Source organism: Hemitrygon akajei, chromosome 3 (assembly GCF_048418815.1).
Source record: "Hemitrygon akajei chromosome 3, sHemAka1.3, whole genome shotgun sequence".
Classification (NCBI taxonomy): Eukaryota; Metazoa; Chordata; class Chondrichthyes; order Myliobatiformes; family Dasyatidae; genus Hemitrygon; species Hemitrygon akajei.
This window is the reverse complement of record NC_133126.1, coordinates 169,747,428-169,773,889: the sequence shown is the minus strand read 5'-3', so window position 1 is coordinate 169,773,889 and position 26,462 is coordinate 169,747,428.

The following is a 26,462-nucleotide window of genomic DNA, read 5'->3' as shown; positions in this document are numbered from 1 at the left end:
TCTATCTTTATCCATGATCAAGTTGAAACTAATAGTGTTGTGATCACTGGAACTCGAAGTGTTCCCCTACACACACTTCCGTCACCTGTCCTAACTCGTTTCCTAATAAGCGATCTAATATTGCACCCTCTCTCGTCGGTACCTCTATATATTGATTTAGAAAACTTTCCTGGACACATTTTACAAACTCTAACCCATCTAGACCTTTAACAGTATGGGTCTCCCAACCGATATGTGGAAAATTAAAAGCCACTATGTTGTAATGTGAGTATTATTAAAAGTAAGCTAATACTATTCGGGAAGCTGTTGGTAGCAAGAGACGGGATCCGGGATTGGCGGGGTCTTTACTTCTGCTCTTTTTACTCCCAGTATGCATTGTATATAGTTCCTCCACCCATGCCGCACGAGGTACCTGGTAGCCTCTGTATCGTAAATATCATTTGCCGTCCCCGATAAAGATGCTCTTTTGGCCATCAAGTTGTCGAGTGGTCTTTTTGTAAAGTAGAAGTTACCACGTATTTTTGGCGATGAGGTAAATTGGTTTTGTGGACGGGTCAGCCGCGTTTTCGATCAGGAGCTGTGAGCGGGTGAGGAGCCTCGTGTTCGGATGGCTGCGTTCAGAACGGTTGGTGTGTTCGACGAGCAAATCAAGGAGTAGCCAGAGTATGAGTAAAGGCTGGGACACTTTTTCTGTGCTAATGGAATTACTGAGGAGGCTAAGAAGCGCTCTATTCTCCTGAGTGTGTGTGGGGCAAAGACATACAAGCTGATACGGAACTTAGCTACACCGCAGAAACCGGGAGAAATTCCATACGACGAACTGGCCAAGCTCCTGGGGAACCACCACAATCCGAAGCCTTCGGTGATAGTTCAACGGTTCAAGTTTCACAGCCATGTCCGGAAGCCAGGTCAGTTTCAGAGCCGTGTTGGATGACATGCTCCGTGATAGATTTGTATGCGGCATTAATGATGACGCCATACAATGCCGCTTGTTGGGGGAAACCCCACCGTTGGCTTTCAAGACACCCCTAGAGATTGCTCAAGGCATGGAGTTGGCTGCTAATAATGCCAAGGATATACAGAAAGGATATGAGGGGTCGCAGTCGACGGCAGTGCTCCAAGTCAGGAGGGAGAATGGTAGACAGGAACAGCGGGTGGAATGTTTTCGGTGTGGAGGAAGGCACTATGCAGATGTTTGTAAATTCAAAGATACTGTCTGCCATGCTTGTAGCAAGAAGGGACATTTAGCTAAAACGTGCAGGAGCATAAAGGGTAAGGTTAAGCCTGGGCAGGGGAAAGCTCAACAGACTCAGGCAGCCACACACCACCTAGAAGAAGCAGACGGAGAGGCAGCGTGTGCCTACAACATGTTTGGGGTGGAAGCAGATGAGGGACCACCTGAACCATATTATGCCACAGTCACTGTCAAGGGAAAGGACATTAAGTTCGAGATTGATTCAGGGGCTACTCCATCGGTCATTAGTGAAGAGACCTACAGGAGGACACGGGGATCCAACCTGCCTCCCATCAGACCATCTAAGCTCCAACTCAGGACCTATACAGGGCAGCCCATACCTCATTTAGGGGTGTTATATGTGTAAATTTCGGCCGGGGGCCAGAAGGCTGAAGCCAGGCTGGTGATAGCTAAGGGCAGTGGGCACAGTCTTTTGGGCCGTGATTGGCTTCGCAAAATCCGGCTCAACTGGCATGTGAAGCCAATCGTAACAGTAGCAAACAGCACCCGCAGACGATGTAAGAACAGAGCCTCCAGGACCACCAGGCAAGCATTCAGAAAGCACTCTGAGTGATTTGACAAAGAAAGTAGTAATTTCTGGAGGTGGTGGCCCCCTGGGAATCCATGTGGTGCCTTTTAACTCTACGCTGAGTGGAAGATTCCTTGGCCTGAGTATTCGTGGTATTGAAGAGAACAGCCATTCAAGAAAAGAGAACCTGCTCCAGGAGAATGAATGTATCATCAAAATCAATGACTGTGATTTAACAGACAAGACCTTTGTTCAAGCAAAAGAAGTTTTCCAAAATGCATTGCGATTTACAGCTGTTGAACTGCAGATAGTTCCAAGTTATAACAAGGAACTCTATGAAAAATTTGCAATTGGGTCTATCCTGAGCCACGGTCGTGACGATGGTTCAAGAACCAAAGTTCCTGCTTCAGTGCGTTCCAAGCCAGGTGGCAAACCTGCAATGGCGTTTATCACAATAATGCTGAGAATAGCTTGCCACCGATTTCAAAGAAGCTCAGTAGTCCAAAACAGTTAAGGAGCAATAACCACTTAATGCATACCAGGAAAGCAGGTCCACCAGTGACTTTGCTAGAGGGAGACACACTGGCAGAGGGGGCAGAGTCCCCTGAAGAGGATGGACATTCTCATCGGACACACAGACCCCTCTCGTGTCCCCAACACTAGATCCACCCAAAACATCCTCACCAGCGTTGCCTGCTGGGTCACCGGGGGCAGTGCGTAGATCGCAGTGCCCTCACAAACCTCCTGACAGACTGAATCTTTGATTGGATAGTTTCTTTTGTTGTTAGATTGAATGTTGAATTTGCCATGTTTTTTAGGTGTTTTTGTATTGGTAACCTGTTGCTAATGATACCACTGTTTTTATTTCCCAGTTCTTCTATATTTGGGGAATGTTGGATTTTAAAGGGGGAGAAGTGCTGTAATGTGAGTATTATTAAAGGTAAGTTAATACTAGTCGGTGAGCTATTGGTAGCAAGAGGTGGGATTCGGGGTTGGCGGGGTCTTTACTTCCGCTCTTTTTTACTCCCAGTATGCATTGTATATAGTTCCTCCACCCATGCCGCACGAGGTACCTGGTAGCCTCTGTATTGTAAATATCATTTGCCGTCCCAGATAAAGATGCTCTTTTGGTAATCAAGTTGTCAAGTGGTCTTTTTGTAAAGTAGAAGTTACCACACACTACTATCAAAACTTTATGTTTCCTGCAGTTGTCTGCTATCTCTCTGCAGATTTGCTCCTCCAATTCTCGCTGACTATTGGGTGGTCTATAATACAACTCCATTAATGTGGTCATACCTTTCCTGTTTCTCAGCTCCACCCATATGGCCTCGGTAGACAAGCCCTCTAATCTGTCCTGCCTGAGCACTGCTGTAACATTTTCCCTGACTAGCAATGCTAACCCCCACCCCCCCCCCCCCACCCTTCATCCCTCTGCTTCTATCACATCTGAAACATCGGAACCCTGGAACATTGAGCTGCCAGTCCTGCCCCTCCTGTAGCCAAGTTTCACTAATGGCTATGATGTCATAATTCCAAGTGTCAATCCAGGCCGTCAGTTTGTCTGCCTTTCCCACAATACTCCTCGCATTGAAATAGACACACCTCAGAAGATTATTACCACCACACACAGCCCTTCTATTTGTGACTTCGCATGAAACTTTAACATCATTTATTTTCACCCCCCTCTCCACTATCTACTCTGGCACTCTGGTTCCCATCCCCCTACAAATCTAGTTTAAACCCTCCCCCAATAGCACTAACAAACCTCCCTGCAAGGATATTGGTCCCCTGTAGTTCAGGTGTAACCCGTCTCTTTTGTACAGGCCTACACCTGCCCCAGAAGAGGTCCCAATGATTCTGAAATCTGAAAGCCTGCCCCCTATACCAATCCCTCAGCCATGTGTTCAACCTCCAGAGCATTCTATTCTTACCCTCACTGGCACGTGGCACAAGTAGCAGCCCTGAGATCACCACCCTCGAGGTCCTGCTTTTTAACTTCCTACCAAGCTCTCTATACTCACTCTTCAGGACCTCCTCACTCTTTCTTCCTACGTCATTGGTACCGATGTGTACCAAGACATCTGGCTGCTCACCCTCCCATTTCAGAATGCTGTGCACGCGATCAGAGACATCCCTGACCCTGGCACCCGGGCGACAACAAACCATCCGGGAGTCTCTGTCGCGATGACAGAATCTCCTGTCTGTACCTCTAACTATGGAGTCCCCTATCACTATCGCTCTCCTCTTCTTCCCCCGCCCTTCTGCACTGCAGAACCAGACTCAGTGCCAGAGATCCGGCTGCCGCAGCTTGTCCCAGGTAAGTCGTCCTCCCCAACAGTATCCAAATCGATATACTTGTTGTTGAGGGGTATGGCCACAGGGGAGCTCTGCTCTGCCTGCCCTTTCCCTTTCCCTCGCCTGACGGTAACCCAATTACCTGTGCGCTGCTCCTTTGGCGTAACTGCCTCCCTGTAGCTACTATCTATAAACTTCTCATTCTCCTGAATGATCAGAAGGTCATCCAGCTCCTGCTCCAGTTCCCTAACACGGTTTGTAAAGAGCTGCAGCTGGATGCACTTCCTGCAGGTATCATTGGCAGGGACACCGGAGGTCTCCCTGACCTCCCACATCCTGCAAGAGGAGCATTCCAACATCCTGCCTGGCATTCTCTCTACTCTAAACAAAAACAAAACTTACCGGAACCTACCCTCGCCTCTGCCCGTTCACACCAAAGCCTGTTGAGCCAAAACCATCCCATTCTGACTCATTCCACTCCGACGATGGACGCCATATATGGCGGTCTTTTTTTTAAACCTTTGGTGCGCTACATCACACATCTGCGCAGTCTAGCCTCTTTTCCCCGATCAGTTAAAAAAAACTGAAGGCTTAGTGGGGCCATGCTCCAGTGTGTTGCTACAGATAGAGGGTATTTATGCTACCCAGTCGCAGGTCACGTTGTCATTTTACAACCGGTATCTGACACATTTACCAATGACACCATTCAGTGCACTGGAGATCTGGGGTCTTAGTGCAGGTGATTATCCATACAATGGTAATTTGTCAGTGAAGTTGGAGCTCTCGGAGGCCGATGTGGGAGTGTCTGAGGTCCTTGATACGTTGGTGCTGGTTTGTCTGGACCCCATTGAGAAGGGCGGTGTTTCAATCCTGGTGGGGACCAACACCCCTCTGGTGAGGAGGCTCATGGGGGCAGCAAGAAGGCTGGGGAGAGCTTTCTGGGAACATTGTCTGTACACCCTGTGTTTTGAGCTGCTTTTGAGGAAGTGCGTGGCTGCATTAGGCCAGATACCGAATTTAGACGAGGGACAGTGTTGTTCACCTAGTCAAAGCCTATTGTGGTACGGCCCGGGGAAGTAGCGAGAGTGATGGAGACCCCCAAATTTCCCGGAGTGCCTGAGGGCAAGGCCGTCTTAGTGGACGCTCCAGAAGACCACAAGGGGGAGTCAGGATTTCCTGCTGGGGTACTGGTGAGGCCCAAATTGCAGAAGCCCTTGGTTGTACAGGCGAACAAGATGGCAGTGATTGTCAGGAACACTATGAAGAGGGAGGTCACCTTCAAGCGGGGGATGCCTCTGGCATATCTGTTCCTGGAGACGGTAATGTCTAGTGTCCCTGTGAGACAAGCCGGGGAGAAACTATTGGAAAAAGGGGGAAAGTTGACTGCTGAGTCATTCAACTTCGGGGACTCCCCGGTTCCTGCAGGTTGGAAGAGGAGGCTGGTAGAGAAGATGTTGAAGCTGGAAGGTGTCTTTTCCACTGATGAGTTTGATGGGAGTTGTCCCAAGAGCACTCGTCACACTATCCGGGTGACTGAGGGACACCCTGTTCGGAGAGAGGTCGCGGCGACTGACCCCTGCAAAGGTGGAGGACGTTCGGCAGCATTTGTGTAAGTTGAAGGAAGCTGGGATCATCACTGAGTCCCAAAGCCCCTGTGCATCCCAAATAGAAATGGCCCAAAAGAAGAATGGGAAAGTACGGGTGAGTGTGGACTATAGGACTCTGAATAGGCGGACCGTTCCTGACCAGTATACAGTCCCAAGGGTCGAAGACGGACTGGCCTGTCTGAGTGGTGCAAAGTGGTTCAGTGTGCTGGACTTGAGGAGTGGATATGACCAGATCCCCATGAGTGAGCCTGACAAAGAGAAGACAGCATTTATATGTCCCCTGGGATTCTTCCAGTTCAAAAGGATGCCCCGGGGCATATCGGGAGCTTCTGCAGCCTTCCAGTGGGTCATGGAGAAGACAGTGGGGGATATGAACTTGCCTGAGGTATTGGTATATTTGGATGACCTCATAGTGTTTGGGTTCACCTTGGAAGAACATGAAGCGGGGCTGCTGAAGGTGCTGGGCCACCTGAAAGCTGAAGGGTTAAATCTTTCTCTGGACAAGTGCCAGCTCTGCCAAACGGCTGTTAGCTATGTTGGGCACATAATCTCACAGCATGGAGTAGCTACAGATCCAGCTAAGTCACCTGTTGAATCAGCTTCTGTGCGGTTACCCTCCCTTGGGGAAGAAACAGAGGGGGGATAAAAGGACAGGAGGGTGAGAGTATCGTAGTCCATTGGAGACCTTTGGACCGAGGCGGGATGCAAAATGTGAAGAGGCCTTTCAGTCACTGAAGGAGCTGCTGACCCAGGCACCGGTGCTGGCTTTCGTGGAATCCCAATTGCTGTGTGTACTACACACGGATGCCAACCAAGAGGGCTTATTGGGCATCCTGGATCAGGATTAGGGCACTGGGTTGAGACCCTTTTGCGTTTGTCAGCCAGAGTCTGTCGCCCTCCGAGGAAAACTAACCCATGCACAAGTTGGAGTTTCTGGGGTTGAAATGAGCGGTGGTGGATAAGCTGAGTGACTACCTCTATGGGGCCAAGTGTGAGGTGAGAACAGGCAACAACCCTATATCCTGACTTTGGCAAAACTGAATGCCACAGGTCATCGATGGTTGGTCACGTTGTCTGCCTATGATTTCAGCCTGAAGTACCGGTCGGGGAGCCGGAACATTGATGCGGATGCTTTGTTCCGACAGGCGCATGAAGGGCCATTCAGGGACAAGGAGTGGGAGAACGTTCCTGCCCCAGGGGTGAAGACCATGTGTCAGTTTGCCACCACCGTGAAGGCAGAGGGAAAGGGGGACAGGATTGAGCGGTGGATCAATTGGGGGCTTCTGATGACGCCATTCCACAAGTTTACTGTAACCTGACTGCTCCGAAGACAAATCAGCTGCCGGAATTGAGTTCTGGGGAAGTGGCAGCTGCTCAGCGAGATGACCCAGGCATTGGTACCATCTGGTCTGCGTTCGGAAAGGGAGACATGGCTCAGGCAGAGAAGACAAAACACGCAGCAGTGCCTCCATTACTGAGAGAGTGGCCTCGGTTGGAGTTGCGGAACCAGGTTCTATACAGGGTCACGTCACTCCCGGACCGACCTCGGCATTAACAGCTGGTTCTGTCAGAGAAATATCAGAGGATGGCATTGAAGTCACTTCATGAGGATTCTGGACATTTGGGGCTTGAAAAGACCTATGGATTGCTCAGGAACCGTTTTTACTTGCCCCGAATGAAGTCGGAGGTCAAAGAATACTGCAAGTTGTGCATTCGATGTATACAGCGGAAGATGCTGCCTACGAACTTGCAGAGTGCGGGGCCTCTGGACCTGGTGTGTATGTCAATAGAACCCGATGCCAGCAACATGGCAAATGTCTTAATCATCACAGACCACTACACTAGATATACTCGGGCTTTCCCTACCAAGGACCAGAGGGTGTCCACAGTGGCCAAAGTGTTATGGGAGAAGTATTTTATTTATTATGGCCTCTCCAGGCGGATACATAGTGATCAGGAACGGAGTTTGAAGAGTTACAGGGCAAGCTTGGAGTTGAAAAGTTGAGAACCACTCCCTATCACCCGCAGGGTGATCCCCAGCCAGAGAGGTTTAATCGGACCTTGCTAGACATGCTCGGGACCCTGGAGATCAGCAAGAAGAGCTATGGAGTCAACATATTGGATATCTGGTCCACAGTTACACAAAATGAAGCTACCAGATACTCGCCATACTATTTGATGTTTGGGTGCAATGCAAGGTTGCCCATTGACCTTTGTTTTGGGACTGGCGAGGGCGACTTACCACCAAAGACTTATCTGAAGTACAGTTATGTGTCTGATATGATAACAGAGCTGAAAAGGGCTTATGAATTAGCTGGAGTCACAGCTGCCAAGCAGAATCAAGGAAATAAGAGGAGGTATGATCAGAAGGGGAGGTTCTCCCAACTCCTGATGGGAGACCGAGTCCTCATAAGGAATTTAGGGCTACCTGGGAAGCATAAGTTGTCTAACCGCTAGGTGGCTACGCCCTATGTGGTGGAAAGTCAGATACCAAACCTACCAGTTTTCCAGGTGAAACCAGAGGATGGGAATGGGCCTGTCAAGATTCTCCATCAGAACCACCTGCTGCCCCTGGGACAAGAGGTGCTGGCTGACCCAGAGTCTCACCTGGAGCCTACACCCAGTAAGAGGACTCTGCGGAAAAGTGACTGCAGGGCTAACAGGGATACTGATTCGGAGGACAAGGACCTGGATGTGTGGTATGTGATGCCCTATGTTAACTCCCCATTGATTGAGGAAGAACCTCCCAGCCCTTCTCCCATTGAGTCAGGTGAAATTTGAGGGGGGTGTCTATCTCTGGGCAGCCTGGGTTGCAATGGGACCTTCAAGGTATGAAGCAGGGTTTGGCCATGGGACAGAGGGCCAGTGGGCATGAGTGAGAGGCCATGGGAGGCCTCTCCAGGTAGACCAGAATTATCCCCACTAGTGTCAGAACCTGAAGAGTTAGGTGAGGGAAACGGAGGTCTCAGAGAATTAGGAGACTGCCAGATAGGCTAGCCTATGTAGCACCAGGGGAACAGAGTGTGACCCCTACTGTTTTGGGGAGCTACGTCACTGCCTTTTACACCTGGGTTGGACTTTATGTTTTGCAGGAAGGGTTGGCGAATTATCTCAATGTCATGAGGACATGACTAAGTTTGGTGCGGGGAGAGCGTAACACAATGTAAGGTTTTGTTGCTAATGTAATGGCCTCTCTGTAATGTTTTTCTGTAGCAGCAATGTTTGGGTTATGACTAGAGATAACGGGGGCTTTGGAATGTGTGCCATCCAATGAGAGGCATGTTGTTTCTTTCCTGGGGGGTCTGAGAGAAGGATTCACAGTCTTTTGCCGGGGACAGATGAGGAGAGAAGACACGAATGGAGAGAGTTGGTAGACTGCCGGACGGAGTGGACTTTGAGCAAGGGTCCGAGGGTCAGCGATGCTTGGAGGAGGTCGACGGGGAACGATTGGATGGAACCGTGAACTCCAACGTTGCGCATTAGACAGTTTCATGAGAATTTTTTGTTTCTTTACTAACCATATAGTCAAATTAAGAATTATAAAGCTCAATCGCCTAATCGCATATCGTGTACTGTTTGTTATTACATCTTACTGATTTGTAACAGGGGAACACCTCACGCAGTGTCCACCCAAGCAAGATTTTGTAAGTTTGGCCGGGCCGGGAGCTGCCTTACTCTAGATTAAGCTGCTAGCCAAACCTAGGGCTACACACACAATAATGAAGATAAGTCATTACCCAAAAGTCAAAGTCAGGGTTATTATCATATGCACAAGTACATGTATGCACAAGTGCAATAAAAAGCTTATTTACAGCAGCATGATGGGCAAATAGTTTCATAAAGGCAACATTAACAACAAAAGCAAATTAAATAAATCATACACAATACTTAAATGAACAAAAAAGCTAAGTAAATTTTATTACAAAGTGCTGCAAGGGGTACATCTCATAGAACATACATTGCTGTACACGCTTACTTTTCTGTTTAAGCTTAATTTTTTTGTTTAATGGAACAGAACAATTTTCACCTACATTCCTCCATAATGTTGGGAAAACAGTTCTGCAGACCAGAGCCAATTATTCACACGTTTTTTTAACAGTGTCATTATACTTGTTGTTGAGAAGACATGAAATTCACAGGCTTCTTGTCCACGTATCTGCTGCCGGTGGATTAGTTGTGCCAGCACCTTTTACATGCACCTGAAACATTCAAGCATGTACCATTAACTGATGAAGTTCTCATACCCAGAAAGATCAGCTTTATTTGGCACGAGAAAATTGAATCATTAGAACATACAGCGAAATGCCTCAGTTTTGTGTCAGTGACTAACAAAGTCCAAGAAAATGTCACTATGCTTCCAGTGCCAACATAACATGCCCACAACTCACTAACCCGAGGTGCATGTCTCTGGAACATGGTGCTCTTGATTTCTTCCTTATGTTCTCTTGCATGTCTTATACTCCTTAAGTAGCTCATTTGCTCCTTCCTGCCTATACCTGCTATGGACCTCCTCCTTTTTCTTAAGCAGGGCCTCAATATCTTTCGAAAGCCAACACTCCCTAAAACTGTTACCTTTCCATTTTATTCTGACAGAAACATACAATCTCAGTGCTTTCAAAATTTCACTTTGAAAGCCTCCCATTTACCAAGTACACCTTTGCCAAAAATCAACCTGTCCCAATCCTCAATTGCCAGAACCTTTCTAATGCCATCAAAATTGGCCTTTCTCCGAGTTAGAATCTCAGCCTGAGGACCAGACCTATCTCATTGCATATCTACTTTACAACTAGTGGCATTATGCACTGGATGCAAAATGTACCCCTACACAGTTTCTGCCACCTGCCCTGTCTCATTCCCTAATAGGAGATCAAGTATCACAATCTCTTTAGTTGGACCTTAAATGTATTGTTTAAAACTATAAGACCATAAGACATAGGAGCAGAACAAGGCCATCTGGCCATCGAGTCTGCCCCACCGTTCAATCATGGCTGATCCTTTTTTCCTATTTCCTCCTCAAACCCAGTTCCTGGCCTTCTTCCCATAACCTTTGATGCCATGTCCAATCAAGAACCTATCAATCTTTGCCTTAAGTATACCCGAAGACCTGGCCTCCACAGCTGGATGTGGCAAGAAATTCCACAAAATCACCACCGTCAGGCTAAAGAAATTTCTCCACATCTCTGTTTTGAAACAGAGGAAGCTTCCTGAACACATTTGACAAACTCTCTCATATCCAGCCCTTTTACAATATGGAACTCCCAGTCAATTTGTGGGAAGTTAAAATCACATGCTATCACAACCTTATGTTTCTTGCAACAGTCTGCGATCACTCTACAAATTTGCTCCTCTGTTGGGTGTTGGGTGGTCTGTAATAGAATCCCATCAACGTGGTCATACCTGTCTTATTCCTCAGTTCCACCCATATAGCCTCAGTAGATGATCTCTGCTCTGTCTGAGCACTGCTTTGACATTTCCCTGACTAGTAATGCCTCCTTTAATCCTTCCCATTCTATCAAATCTAAAACAATGGAATCCTGGAACACTGAGCTGCCAGTCTTGTCCCTCCTGCAAACAAGTCTCACTAACAGTTACGATGTCATAACTCCACGCACTGATCCATGTCCTCTCACCCACTTTTCCTCCAATACTCTTTGCATTGAAATATACACAACTCAGAACACTAGTCATACAATGCTCAATCTTTCAATTCCTGACCTTGTATGGAGACTTAACAACATCTGCCTCCACAACCACTCCACTACCTGCTCTGGCACTCTGGTTCACATCCTGCTGCAACTCTAGTTTAACCCCTCCACCCTACCCCCGGTGCAGCACTAGCAAACTGTCCTATAAGGATATTAGTCCCCCTCCAGTCCAGGTACAAACTGTCCTTTCTGCACAGGTCACACTTTCCCTGGAAGAGAGCCCAATGATTCAAAAATCTGAAGCCCTCCCCCATGCACCATTTCCTTAGTCACATTTTAAACTGTATGAGCTTCCTATTTCTGTCTCACTAGCTTGTGGCGTGGGTAGCAATCCTCAGATCACGACCCTGGAGGTCCGATCCTTTACTTTAGCACCTAATTTCTCTGAACTCACTTTGTAGGACCTTGTCATCCTTCCTACCCATGTCATTGGTACCAATGTGGACCACGACCTCTGGCTGCTCACCTTCCCACTTATGAATGCCGTGGACTTGATGCAAGATGTCCCTGACTCTGGCACTTAGGAGGTAATATACCATCCAGGAATTTTGTTCTTGTCCAAAGAACCTCCTGTCTGTTCCCCTAACACAAGCTTTGTTCCCTCAGGAACTGTGGCACCCTCAGAAACTTCTACCCGATGGGAGGGGCAAAAGGGAGAATGTGCAGGGGAGGGGGAGTCTGGTTGGCTGCTTTACCAAGGCAACAAGAAGTGTTGGCAGAGTCTATGGAGGCGAGGCTGGTTTCAGAATCAGAATCAGGTTTTTTTATCATCGGCATGTGATGTGAAATTTGTTAACTTAGCAGCAGCAGTTCAATACAATACATAATCTAGCAGAGGGAGAAAAATAATAACAAATAAACTAAAACATAATAATAAATAAACAAGTAAATCAATTACATATATTGAATAGATTATTTAAAATGTGCAAAAACAGAAATACTGTATACAGGCAGTCCCCAGGTTATGAACAAGTTCCGTTCCTGAGTCCGTCTTTAAGTTGGATTTGTACGTAAGTTGGAACAGGTACATCCGGTATTATTTAGCATCAGTTAGTCAAAAGTTTGTCTTAGTATATAATATATATTTTACCTTTCTATGCATATAAAGCACTTAAGAAACGTATGTCTTTCAATAATTAAACCACTGCATTGCTTAGTAATAATTGTAGCTTTCATCGGGGCAGGGCCTTTCACATGCTCCATTATTCTCACTTTATCCTTTACCTGTATCCTTTAAAGTTGTTCCAATCGTTGACCAACTGTAGCCTAAAGCTTTTCCAATGACCGATGGCATTTCACCTCTTTCTAATCGCTTTATTATTTCCACTTTATTTTCAATCGCAATTGTTTTCCGTCAATGGAACTGAAAACTATGGATTTTATGTTCTATCGCTGAGCAGCAGTGAACCGTCTGATTGGCCTATCAGAGTTCTCTTTAGCAACTAGTTGACTTGATCAGCATTTCTGATCTGGCTATTGTTCACGATCGCACTTAATAAAAAGATACAGCAGCAGCCGTGGGTAGCGGGTCTTGTGCTGCTCTGGGTCCTAAAGTCCACCTGTACTGAGACAGGTTAAATGGGACAAGTGGGGGCGGTGCTGACTGGAAAAGGGGGGTCAGGGTGAATCTTGCTAAGAAATATTTAAGCCAAATATAAAGTTACACACTCAATGCATTGTTAACGGCAACAACTTAAAATGGCGGACGGCGCTCTCCTCCCTCTGTTCGTAAGTACAAGTTGTCTGTAAGTCGGATGTTTGTAACTCGGGAATTGCCTGTATTAAAAAAAGTGAGGTAGTGTCCAAGACTTCAATGTCCATTTAGGAATCGGATAGCAGAGGGGAACAAGCTGTCCCTGAATCGCTGAGTGTGTGCCTTTAGGCTTCTGTACCTCCTACCTGATGGTGACAGTGAGAAAAGGGCATGCCCTTTTAAAGAGTAGAGCAGTGAGCTAAGCACACACCCCTGAGGCACACCAATGTTGATCGTCAGCAAGGAGGATATGTTATCACTAATCCGCACTGACTGTGGTCTTCCAGTTAGGAAGTCGAGGATCCAATTGCAGAGGGAGGTACAGAGGCCCAGATTCTGCAACTTCTCAATCAGGATTGTGGGAATGATGGTATTAAATGGTGAGCTACAGTTGATGAACGTAGGTGTTTGTGTTGTCCAAGTGGTCTAAAGCCGTGTGGAGAGCCATTGAGATTGCGTCCGCCATTGACCTATTGTGGTGATAGGCAAATTGCAATGGGTCCAGTTCCTTGCTGAGCCAGCAGTTCAGTCCAGTCATAACCAACCTCTCAAAGCATTTCATCACTGTTGATGTGAGTGCTACCAGGCCATAGTCATTAAGGCAGCCCACATTATTCTTCTTAGGCACTGGTATAATTGTTGCCCTTTTGAAACAAGTAGGGACTTCTGCCCGTAGCAGTGAGAGGTTGAAAATGTCCTTGAATACTCCTGCTAGTTGGTTGGCACAGGTTTTCAGAGCCTTACCAGATACTCCATCAGGACCTTCCGCCTTGCGAGGGTTCACTCTCTTTAAAGACAGTCTAACATCAGCCTCTGAGACAGAGATCACAGGGCCATCAGGTGCAGCAGGAATCTTCACAGCTGCAGTTGTGTTCTCCCTTCCAAAGCGTGCATAGAAGGCATTGAGTTCATCTGGTAGTGAAGCATCGCTGCCATTCATTCTATTGGGTTTTGCTTTGTAGGAAGTAATGTCTTGCAGCCCCTGCCAGAGTTGCTGTGCATCTGATATCGCCTCCAATCTCATTCGAAATTGTCTCTTCGCCCTTGAAATAGCCCTCTACAAATTGTATCTGGCTTTCTGGTACAGGCTTTTCCTGGTTTCTTGTGATGTACTGAGCTGTGAATACAGCTCTCTGCACTTTCAGGTGTTGAATGTTGACATGCCAAGTCATGACACATCCAGACAGGATGCTTTCTATGTATGGTGCATTGATATAAATTGGGAAGGATTAAAAAGAAATGTCAAATTTCATTGGTCTCCTGAAGAAGCAAAAGCATTGTTCAGCTTTCTTGGTTGAGGCATCAACATAGTTAAACCAAGAAAACTGAGCAACACCTTTGTTTCCTTGGGAGACTAGTGCCCACGCCTAGGAATTTGAAACTCTCAGCTCTCTTGTCCTGAGCACTGTTGATATAAATAGAAGCATGTACCTTGCCCCCTTCTTGGTAATGACCAGCTCTTTGCTGACATTGAGGGAAAAGTTGCAACAACACCATGTCATTATGTTGACTATCTCCTTCCTGTACACCGACTCATCATGGGGACCAAAGGGAACATTCAAGGTGATTATCAATGCCTTCAAATTTGTCGTTATTTCTAACTTGTTGACGTATTGAAATCATTTCATTTTCACTCCCAGTTGTTTCTGTCATTTCCAAGTACAAATGCTTGCAACCACAGTGAGCAAAACAGTTCAGAACTATCTTATTGCTTACTCCTCCGCAAATCACTACTTTTTGAAGACTAACACACACAAGTGATGTTATTTAAAAACTGTTCACTCAAAGCATGTTGTAGTAGCTAACGACCACACAGGCACGCTGGACAGATGCTAGTTAGAAACTGCTCAGCACAGTCTCCTGTCCCAATTGAGAGGCAAAGTGGTCCAAACAAATGAATGAATTCTGGCTATTTTCTTGATTACTTTTTGTTCTTTGAGTGCTGTCCTAAATAAGTAACTTCCCCCATTAACCGATGGTCCAATTAAAAGGATTCCATTGAATATTTGGCCTCCACAGCCTTCTGTAGCAATGAATTCCACAAATTCTCTACTCTTTTTCTAGAGAAATTCCTCCTCATTTCTGTTATAAAGGGACATCCTCCTATTCAGAGCTGTGTCCTCTGGTCCTAGACTCTCCCACTATAGGAAACATCCTCTCCACTTTCACTTTATGCCTTTCAATATTTGGTTATTTAATGTAACCCCACCCCCCCCATCATTATTCTAAACCCCAGTGAACACAGGCCTAAAGCCATCAAGCACTCCTCATAGATTAACCCTTTCATTCACAGAAATATTCTCGCGAACCTTGTTCAGACCCTCTCCAAAGCCAGTGCATTCTTTCTTAGGTGTGGGTCCCAAAACTGCACCTCCCTTTTCTGTATTTCTAAATAATCAATCCTTTCACTTCTTCTACCAAAGTGCATGACCATACACTTTCTTAAATGGCATTCCATCTGCCACTCCTTTGCCCATTCCCCTAATCTGTCCAAGTCCTTTGTAGACACTCTGCTTCCTCAAAATGGCTTGACCCTCCACCTATCTTCGTATCATCTGGAAACTTGGTCACAGTCATCAATTCAATCGCCTGGATTATTAACAGATTATGTGAACGATAGATCCAACTGCAACACCTGTGGAACACTAATTACGTGCAGCCAACCAGAAAAGGCTTCCTTTATTCCCAGCTTTTGCTCGTATCAGCCAGCTAATCTTCAGTTCATGTTAGTATCTTTGCTGTAATGCCATGGACTCTTATCTTATTTACCAGCCTCATGTGCAGCACCTTGCAAAGACCTTCTGAAAATCCAAGTAAACAACATCCTCTGACTTTCCTTTGTCTATGTTGCATATAATTTCCTCAAATTCCAGCATATTTGAAGGGCAATGTTTCCTTTTAGGGAAAGTATGCTGATTTTGGCATATTTTATCATGAGCTAGCAAATAACCCAAAACCTCGCCCTTAACAATCTACTCTCACACCTTACCACCGACTAACAAGTCTATAATTTCCTGTCTTTTACGTCACTCTCATCTGAAAAAGTGGAGTGACATTGCCAATTTCCAGTCCTCTGGTACCATTCCAGAAACTAGTGATTCTTGAAAGATCACTACAAATGCCTGCACAATCTCTCCAGCTACCTTTTTCAGTACCCTGGAGTGTCGTCTATCTGATCCAAGCAATTTATCTACCTTCAGCCCTTTCAGCTTCACAAGCAGCTTCTCCTTAGTGATAGTGACTGCTTTCAATTTTGCCCCCAACACTCTTGAAAGTCGGGCACACTGTTATTGTCTTCTACAGTAAAGACCGATGCAAAATACTTATTCAGTTCATCTGCCATTTCTTTATCCCTCATTACTATCTCTCCAGCATCATGTTGAATGGTATAATGTCCACTCTTGCCTCACTTTTACTCTTAAAAACATAGAAAACCTACAGCCACAATACAGACCCTTCAGCCCACAATGCTGTGCTAAACATGTACTTACTTTAGAAATTACCTAGGGTTACCCATAGCCCTCTACTTTTTAAGATCTATGTATCTATCCTGGAGTCTCTTAAAAGACCCTGTCATACCCACCTCCACCACCATTGCCGGCAGCCCATTCCACGCATACACCATTCTCTATGTAAAAAACTTACCCCTGACATCTCCTCTGTACCTGCCTCTAAGCACCTTAAAACTGTGCCCTCTTGTGTTAGCCATTTCAGCCCTGGGGAAAAGCCTCTGACTATCCACATGATCAATGCCTCTCATTATCTTATACACCTCTATCAGGTCACCTCTCATCCTCTGCCGCTCCAAGGAGAAAAGACCGAGTTCACTCAACCTATTCTCATAAGGCACACTCCCCAATCCAGGCAACATCCTTGTAAATCTCCTCTGCACCCTTTCTATAGTTTCCACATCTTTGATATTTCTGAAAAAAATTTCAGCATCCTCTTTTATATTACCTTTATCTTTCATCTTTCCTCACCATGTTGCTTTGTTAGTTGCCATCTGTTGGTTTTAAAAGCTTCAGAATCTTCTGGCTTTTGACTGAGTTTTGCTCTTTTGTACATCCTCTCTTTTGCTTTTGTCTTGTTATTGACTTCCCTCATCAGCCATGCTGCCTCATCCTCCCCTTAGAACCCTTCTTCCTTGGGATGAACCTATCCTGCACTTCCTGAGTTACTCCCAGAAGTTGCAGCTATTGCTTCTTTACCATCATCCCTGCTAGTATCCCCTTAAACTCAACTGTGGCCTGCTCCTCTCTCATGCCTCTGTAATTCCCTTTACTCCACTAGAATACCAATACACCTGATTTTAGTAATGGAAGCAAAATTGCCCAAAAGACTATATTTTAACCATAGAGCCATAGAACACTACGGCACAGTACAGGCCCTTCAGCCCTCAATGTTGTGCCGACCCATATAATCCTTAAAAAAAGTACTAAACCCACACTACCCCATAACCCTCCATTTTTCTTTCATCCATGTGCCTGTCAAAGAGGCTCTTAAATACCCCTAATGTTTTAGCCTCCACCACCATCCCTGGCAAGTCATTCCAAGCACTCACAACCCTCTGTGTAAAAAACTTACCCCTGATGTCTCCCCTAAACTTCCCTCCCTTAATTTTGTACATATGCCCTCTGGTGTTTGCTATTGGTGCCCTGGGAAACAGATACTGACTATCCACCCTATCTATGCCTCTCATAATCTTGTAGACCTCTATCAAGTCCCCTCTCATTCTTCTACGCTCCATAGAGAAAAGTCCCAGCTCTGCTAACCTTGCTTCATATGACTTAATAGACAATAGACAGTAGGTGCAGGAGAAGGCCATTCGGCCCTTCTAGCCAGCACCACCATTCACTGTGATCATGGCTGATCATACACAATCAGTACCCCATTCCTGCCCTCTCCTCATATCCCTTGACCCCGCTATCTATAAGAGCTCTATCTAACTCTCTCTTGAAAGCATCCAGAGACTTGGCCTCCACTGCCTTCTGGGGCTGAGCATTCCACATAGCCACCACTCTCTGGGTGAAAAAGTTTTTCCGCATCTCTGTTCTAAATGGCCTGCAGCTTATTCTTAAACTGTAGCCTCTCGTTCTGGACTCACCCATCAGCGGGAACATGCTTCCTGCCTCCAGCGTGTCCAATCCCTTAATAACCTCATATGTTTCAATCAGATCCCCTCTCATCGTTCTAAATTCCAGTGTGTACAAGCCCAGTCACTCCGATTTTTTAACATATGACAGTCCCACCATTCCGGGAATTAACCTTGTGAACCTATGCTGCACTCCCTCAATAGCAAGAATGTCCTTCCTCAAATTTGGAGACCAAAACTGCACACAATACTCCAGGTGGGGTCTCACCAGTACCGCCCTGTACAGCTGCAGAAGGACCTCTTTACTCCTATACTCAATTCCTCTTGTTATAAAGGCCAGCATGCCATTAGCTTTCTTCACTGCCTGCTGTACCTGCATGCTTGCTTTCATTGACTGATGTACAAGAACACCTAGATCTCATTGTACTTCCCCTTTTCCTAACTTGACTCCATTTAAATAGTAATCGGTCTTCCTGTTCTTGCCACCAAAGTGGATAACCAACACATTTATCCACATTAAACTGCATCTGCCATACATTCACCCACTCACCTAGCCTGTCCAAGTCACCCTGCATTCTCATAACATCCTCCTGACATTTCACACTGCCACCCAGCTTTGTGCCATGGGCAAATTTGCTAATGTTACTTTTAATCCCTTTATCTAAATCATTAATGTATATTGTAAACAGCTGCGGTCCCAGCACCAAACCCTGCAGTACCCCACCGGTCACAGCCTGCCATTCCGAAAGGGACCCGTTTATCGCTACTCTTTGTTTCCTGTCAGCCAGCCAATTTTCAATCCATGTCAGTACTCTGCCCCCAATACCATGTGCCCTAATTTTGCCCACTAACCTCCTATGTGGGACTTTATCAAAGGTTTTCTAAAAGTCCATGTACACTACATCCACTGCCTCTCCCTTGTCCATTTTGTTCTCCAATCCAGGCAACATCCTGGTAAATCTCCTCTGCACCCTCTCCATAGCTTCCATATCCTTCCTATAATGAGGTGACTAGAATTGAACACAATACTTTAAGTGCGGTCTCACCAGAGATTAGTAGAGTTGCAACATGACCTCTCTACTTTTGAACTCATTCCCCCTGTTAATGAAGCCTATCATCCCATAGGCCTTCTTAACTACCCTATCAACCTGTGCAGCGACCTTGAGGGATGTATGGATTTGAACCCCAAGGTCCCTTTGTTCATGCACACTCTTAAGTAACTGACCATTAATCTTGTACTCAGTCTTCTGGATTGTCCTTACAAAATGCATCACTGTACACTTGTCCGGGTTGAACTCCATTTGCCATTTTTCTGCCCAACTCTGCAGCCTATCTATATCCTCTTGTAACCTTCGACCACCTACAGCTCCTCCAATCTTTGTGTCATCTGCAAACTTACTCACCCATCCTTCCGTCTCTACATCCTGGTCATTTATAAAAATCACAAATAGCAGGGGTCCCAGGACAGATCCCTGCAGCACTCCACTAGTCACCGACCTCCAGGCAGAATACTTTCCTTCCACAACTACCGTCTGCTTTCTTCCTTTAAGCCAATTTTTTATCCAAACAGCCAAGGTTCCACTTATCCCATGCCTCATGACTTTCTGGATGAGTCTCTCAGGAGGTACCTTGTCAAATGCTTTGGTAAAGTCCATGTAGACCACATCCACTGCCCTACCCTCATCAATTTCTTTTGTTACCTCTTCAAAATACTCAATCAGACTCATGAGGCACGATCTTCCCTTCACAAAGCCATGTTGACTATCTATGAGTAGACTGTACTTCTCCAAATGCTTGCAGATCCTATGCTTAAGAATCCTTTCCAGTAGTTTTCAGACCACCGATGTAAGACTCACCAGTCTATAGTTCCCAGGTTTCTCCCTATTACCTTTTTTAAACAAGGGAACTATATTTGCCATTCTCCAGTCCTCTGGCACTTCCCCTGCAGCAAAGGGGATTCAAAGATCATAGCTAATGCTCCTGCGATCTCTTCTCTCAATTCCCACAACAACCTGGGGTGTATCAAATCCGGCCCTGGGGATTTATCAATCTTAATGTTTTTAAGAAGATCCAGCACTTCTTCTTCCTTAATCTCCACATTGTCCAGCACACAGGCCCGCTCTACTTCGATCTCATCCTGATTAAGATCCTTTCCACTTGTGAATACTGAAGCAAAGTATTCATTTAGGACCTCCCCAACCTCCTCCGCCTCCAAGCACATGTTGCCCTCTTTATCCTTTAGCGGTCCCACCTTTGTTCTCATCATCCTCCTATTCTTCACATACGCATAGAACGCCTTGGGGTTCTCCTTAATTCTACATGCCAAGGCCTTCTCATGCCCCCTTCGAGCTCTCCTAAGTCCTCACTAAAACAATAAAATCAGTTTTCTTGTAGCCAGCAGCTACAAGTAAAGTATTCACTTGTTAAGTAAACAACTGCAATCAAACATATAAATCTATATGACTATATTCAGTGTCATTAAGTGAAAGGGCAGTTTCAGAATGCTAAGATATAATTAAGCTATAAAATTTTAAGATAAATTTCTTTCCCGTCTATGCAGATTTCAAATTAATCTATTCATTTTAAAGACAGAAACAAGGAAATCCTTAAGAACACTGGACACAAACTGCTATTCCATTCCCATGTGTGAACTGCAGAGGCATTGCATGCACACATTCTGTCATTTAGCCCCCTCAGCAAAGACCAGATCACAGTGCCAGAGGAGACCACAGTGCCAGAGGAGACCACAGCGCCACGCGGTGCTCTGTGTGAGCTACGCTGGCAGCAGTGTCCCTGGTGGTCTGACACTTTGCGAGCATTTTAGATCCAACAATCTCAAAGTTCAAAGTAAATGTATTATCAAAGTACCTATATGTCACCATATACAATGCTCACATTCATTTTCTTGAAGGCATACTCAATAAATCCATAACAAATTAATATCCATAATGGGATCAGTGAAAGACTGCAACTTGGGCATTCAACCAGTGTGCAAAAGACAAGAAAATGTGCAAATACAAACAAATAATAAATAAATAAGCAATAAATATTGAGAACATACGATGAAGAGTCCTTGAGTCCATAGGCTGTGGGAACATCTTAATGATGAACAAGTGAAATTGAGTGAAGTTATCACTTTGGTTCAAGAGCCTGATGGTTGAGGGGTAATACCTGTTCCTGAACCTGGTGATGTGAGTCCTGAGGCTCATGTACCTTTTTCCTGATGGTAGCAGTGATATGTGAGCATATCCTGGGTGGTGGAGGTCTCTGATGTTGGATGCTGCTTTCCTGCGACAACGTTTCATGTAGATGTGCTCTTTAGTGGGGAGGGCTTTACTGTGATGGACTGGGTCATATCCACTACTTTTAGGCTTTTCCATTCAAGGGCGTTGGTGTTTCCATACCAGTCTGTGACGCAGCCAGTCAGTAAACTTTCCACCACACATCTATAGACTGGTTTCACCTCATCTCCAGGTAATGAGCTGTGGATATTGCTGGCATTGGCAGACTTGATCATTATTCCCTGATAGCCTTTGAACTGAGGAGTCTACAATTCAGGCAAATCCAGAGTCATAATTGAGCATTAGTGAACTTGATAGGATTTTAACATAAACTAGTAGATTTACTGAGGATTTATTTAATTAATGGAACTCACTGTGAGGCTCATTTGTGTGCCTCTAGCTCCATGGTCCGGAATTCTGGCATTTAGTTCAGCCACTCAGTGTCACTGTACTTCTCAATGATTTGGTCTCCCACCTGGATTGCACATGGATAAATTGATCAATTGATCAATTGGTTTATTATTGCCACAGGCACTGAGGTACAAAACTTTGTTTTGCATGCCATCCATCCAGATATGCTGAGCTGTGTCCATAACTCCCTGCAGCTTCTTGTGTTCCTTCACTATTCACTGTGTTTAATAACAATGGTGTCATAGCTTCAAGGCCGCTGATGATGACATCACACTAGCTTGTGTAAACTGAGAAATGTGGCAGCAAAACAATGTGGACAAATCTGTGATAGATTGATTTTAATATCAATGAATGTGAGGTAAACCGTGCTGGACCAGAGAGGAATAGATCTGGTAAAGCAGAAGAGATCCTTGGGGTTTCGTAAACACCAGAGACTCTGCAGATGCTGGAAATTTTTACTTTTATTTAGAGATACAATGCAGAATGGGCTCTTCGGCCTAACAAGCCTCTCTGCTTAGCATCCCACCAATTTAACCTAGTAACTGGTGTGCCTTTGGACTGTGGGAGGCAACGGAGCACCCAGAGGTGTTCGCAGTCACGAGCAGAATGTACAAATTGCTTACGCACAACACCAGAATTGAACTCTGAACACCAACACCCCAAGCTGTAATAGCTACACTACCGTGACACATAAGAACATAAGAAATAGGAGCAGGAGCAGGCCATCTGGCCCGTCGAGCCTGTTCTGCCATTCAATAAGAGCATGACTGATCTGGCCAACGATTCATTTCCACCTCTCTGCCTTTTCCACTTAACTCTTAATTCCCCTACTGTGCAAAACTCTATCCAATCTTGTCTTAAATATATTTACTTAGGAAGCCTCCACAGCTTCATTGGACAGAGAATTCCACAGATTCTCCACTCTCTGGGGAAAGCAGCTCCTCTCATCTCCTCCTAAATCTACTCCCCCGAATCTTGAGGCTATGTCCCCTAGTTCTAGTCTCACCTAACTGTGGAAACAACTTTCCTGCCTCTATCTTATCCACTCCTTTCATAATTTTTTATGTTTCCAGAAGATCTCTTTTTATTCTTCTGAATTCCAGTGAGTACAGTCCCAGGTGAATCAATCTCTCCTCAGAGTCTAACCCCCTCATCTCTGGAATCAACCTGGTGAGCCTCCTCTGCACCTCCTCCAAAGCCAGTATATCTTTCCTCAGGTAAGGAGACCGGAACTGCACGCAGTACTCCAGGTGCAGCCTCACCAGTACCCTGTATAGTTGCAGCATCACCTCCCTGCTCTCAAATTCAATCCCTCTGGCAATGAAGGCCAACATTCCACTTGCCTTCTTGATAGCCTGTTGCACCTGCAAACCAACCTTTTGTGATCCATGCACAGGCACTCCCAAGTCCCTCTGCACAGCAGCATGCTGCAATTATTTACCATTTAAGTTAGTTGTCACCAACCTTTTTAAGCCCAAGATCCCCTACCTCGGCCTTAGTAAAAGGCAAGATTGACCCCCAAATCGATTAGTTACACGATTAGTTCGATTAGTTCTGCACTGGGGCAGAAATGACCGAAAGTAAAACCCCACAACCCGGTGTGGTGAACTACATCTACCTGTCTGGACACGCACCCCCCCCACCCCCGCTGACTGCTCCTGTGGCTCCTCCCACTGACCGGGGCTCCTCCCACGGACCCCGGTATAAAGGCGATTGGGGACACCGCTCCGGCCTCAGTCTCCAGGATGCAGTGTGGTGGTCAATTGCTGCTTGTTCTTTCTTCCAGCCAATAAAAGCCAATATCTCACCTCACGTCTCCAAGAGTTATTGATGGTGCATCACCCGGAAGTAGAAATAATGCATGAGCACCAAGGGTACCCACAAGTTTTTTGCACCACGGACCGGTATAATATTGACGATATTCTTGCGGTCTGGCCGACGGGGGGTGGGGGAGTGGTGTTAAACACGATGGGAATACAGAGATACTCGAAGCAGGTTCCTTACGTCCAGTCTATTCCGCAATTTAGTTTTCGTGGCTCTCGGCACTTAGCTGCTGTTCCATGCTGCTCACGTATATTTCGGCTTAAAAAACTCAGTCTTTAAGTGCAGGGTGCTTGGACTCAGGGTACCGAAGCAGTTTTGAGGGCTTCATTGCCTCATTAGACAGCGTCCCGGCCTGAACTCCAGCCTCTGCCCGCCCGCCGCCAGACGCCCTGGCCAAATGCGGCTGGTCGTGGGTGGGGTGAGAGGACAAGGTCAGGGCCTGAGGTCCCGGTGCCAGAGCCGCGGCAGTCACAGTCCAGAGAGAGTGACCGACCAAGCAAGGAGTGCGACAGGCCTGCGTCCACCTCCTTGTTGAATCTATCAGTGGACAAAAGTTTGGCTGGAGGGATGACTTTCAGTAGATCGCAGCGAGGTAGCTGCTCTGCTACTTACGAAACCTTGAGCCCGAATTAGGTCGTCTGCAAATATTTTAGCACCGGGTTCCCCACAAACATTCAGTGTGGTAAACAGGTTTTGAGGCGGCGCCCATCTGTCCGTGCTCCGTGCCAGTAGCATTGGCACTTCCCGCCGGCCGTGCTCCCGGCCAGTAGCATTGGCACTTCCCGCCGGCCGTGCTCCCGGCCAGTAGCATTGGCACTTCCCGCCGGCCGTGCTCCGTGCCAGTAGCATTGGCACTTCCCGCCGGCCGTGCTCCGTGCCAGTAGCATTGGCACTTCCCACCAGCCGCGCTCCGTGCCAGTAGCATTGGCACTTCCCGCCGGCCGCGCTCCTGGCCAGTAGCATTGGCACTTCCCGCCGGCCGTGCTCCGTGCCAGTAGCATCAGCGGTTCTCGCTGGCTGCACGAAGCGAACACTGGCACGAGGGTATCACTGCGTTTAGGCGACTGAAGACCTCGTATGGGTTCAAGTTCAACAGTGGCTGTGACAGGGAATGAGGAAAGGTGCAGCTGACTCATATTGTTTCCTCACGGCCCGGTGGCTGGGGACCACTGAAGTACACTGTGTAGTGCGGGGGAGCTGTGCACATGCGCACTGTGCAGAAAGAACAGAACGAAAACCCCGCAACCCGGAAACAATCTCTGAACAGTATTTGTGTATTTATTTTTTATTTTTTTCGGGATCTACTGGGAAAGTCGCAAAGATTGACCAGTCGATCACAATCGATGGGTTGGCAACCACTAATTTAAGTAATAATCTGCTCTTTCATTTTTCCTTCCGAAGTGGATGACCTCTCATTTACCAACATTGTACTCATCTGCCAGACCCTTGCCCACTCACCTATCTATATCTCTTTCCAGACTCTCCTTATCTTCTGCACAATTGCTTTTCCACTCAACATAGTGTGATCAGCAAACTTAGATACACTACACTCGGTCCCCTCTTCCAAATCGTTAATGTATATCGTGAACAGTTGTGGGCCCAGCACCGACCCCTGTGGTACACCACTCACCACTGATTACCGACCAGAATATCACCCATGTATCCCAACTCTCTGCTTTCTATTAGTTAATCAATCCTCTGTCCATGTTCATACGAGGGGTGTTTGATTGGTTCGTGGCCTAAGGTAGGAGTCAATTTTAGAAAACCTAGTACATTTATTTTTCAGCATAGTCCCCTCCTACATTTGCACACTTAGTCCAGCGGTTGTGGAGCATACGGATCCTTCTTTGTAGAAGTCGGCATCTTGGTTATACAGCTCTCGTTACATGCACATGCAGTTCAACTCTTTGAGTGATTATGCAGAAAGTTTGAAGTTAATAACTCATCTTCTCGTAATAATTCATAGGCCATGAACTTATCAATCACCCCAGTTGTTGACCACTTCTGGAGGTCCAAGACACCGACTTCTACAAAGAAGGATCTGTATGCTCCACGACCGCTGGACTAAGTGTGTAAATGTAGGAGGGGACTATGTTGAAAAATAAATGTGCTAGGTTTTCTAAAATTGACTCCTTCTACCTTAGGCCACAAACTTATCAATCACCCCTCGTACATCACCCCCAACTCTATTCATCCTTATCTCAAGGATATGTCTTTTATGTGGTACCTTATTGAACATCTTCTGGAAATTTAAGTAAATAATGTCCATCTGTTCCCCTCTATCCACTGAACTTGTGATATCCTCAAAGAACTCCAGTAAGTTTATCAAACAGGACCTGCCTTTAGTAAATCCGTGCTATGTCTGCTTGATGGATCCATTTCTTTTCAGATGCCTCACTATTTCTTCTTTAATGATAGCTTCAAGCATTTTCCCAACTACAGATGTTTAACTGACCTATTGTTACCTGCCTTTTGCCTACATCCTTTTTTGAACAATAGCGTGATGTTTACCATCTTCCAATCTGCCAGGACCTGCCCAGAATCCAGAGAATTTTGGTAACTTATCACCAAAGCCTTGACTATAACTTTTGCCATTTCTTTCAGTACGCTGGCATGCAGTCCATCAGGTCTAAGGTGCTATCTGTCTTCACCCTGCTTTGCTGGGTGAGAAGCTGACAGTGATGCAGGATGATGCTTCCCTGGTGTCATGGATTATTGATTACCTGACTGG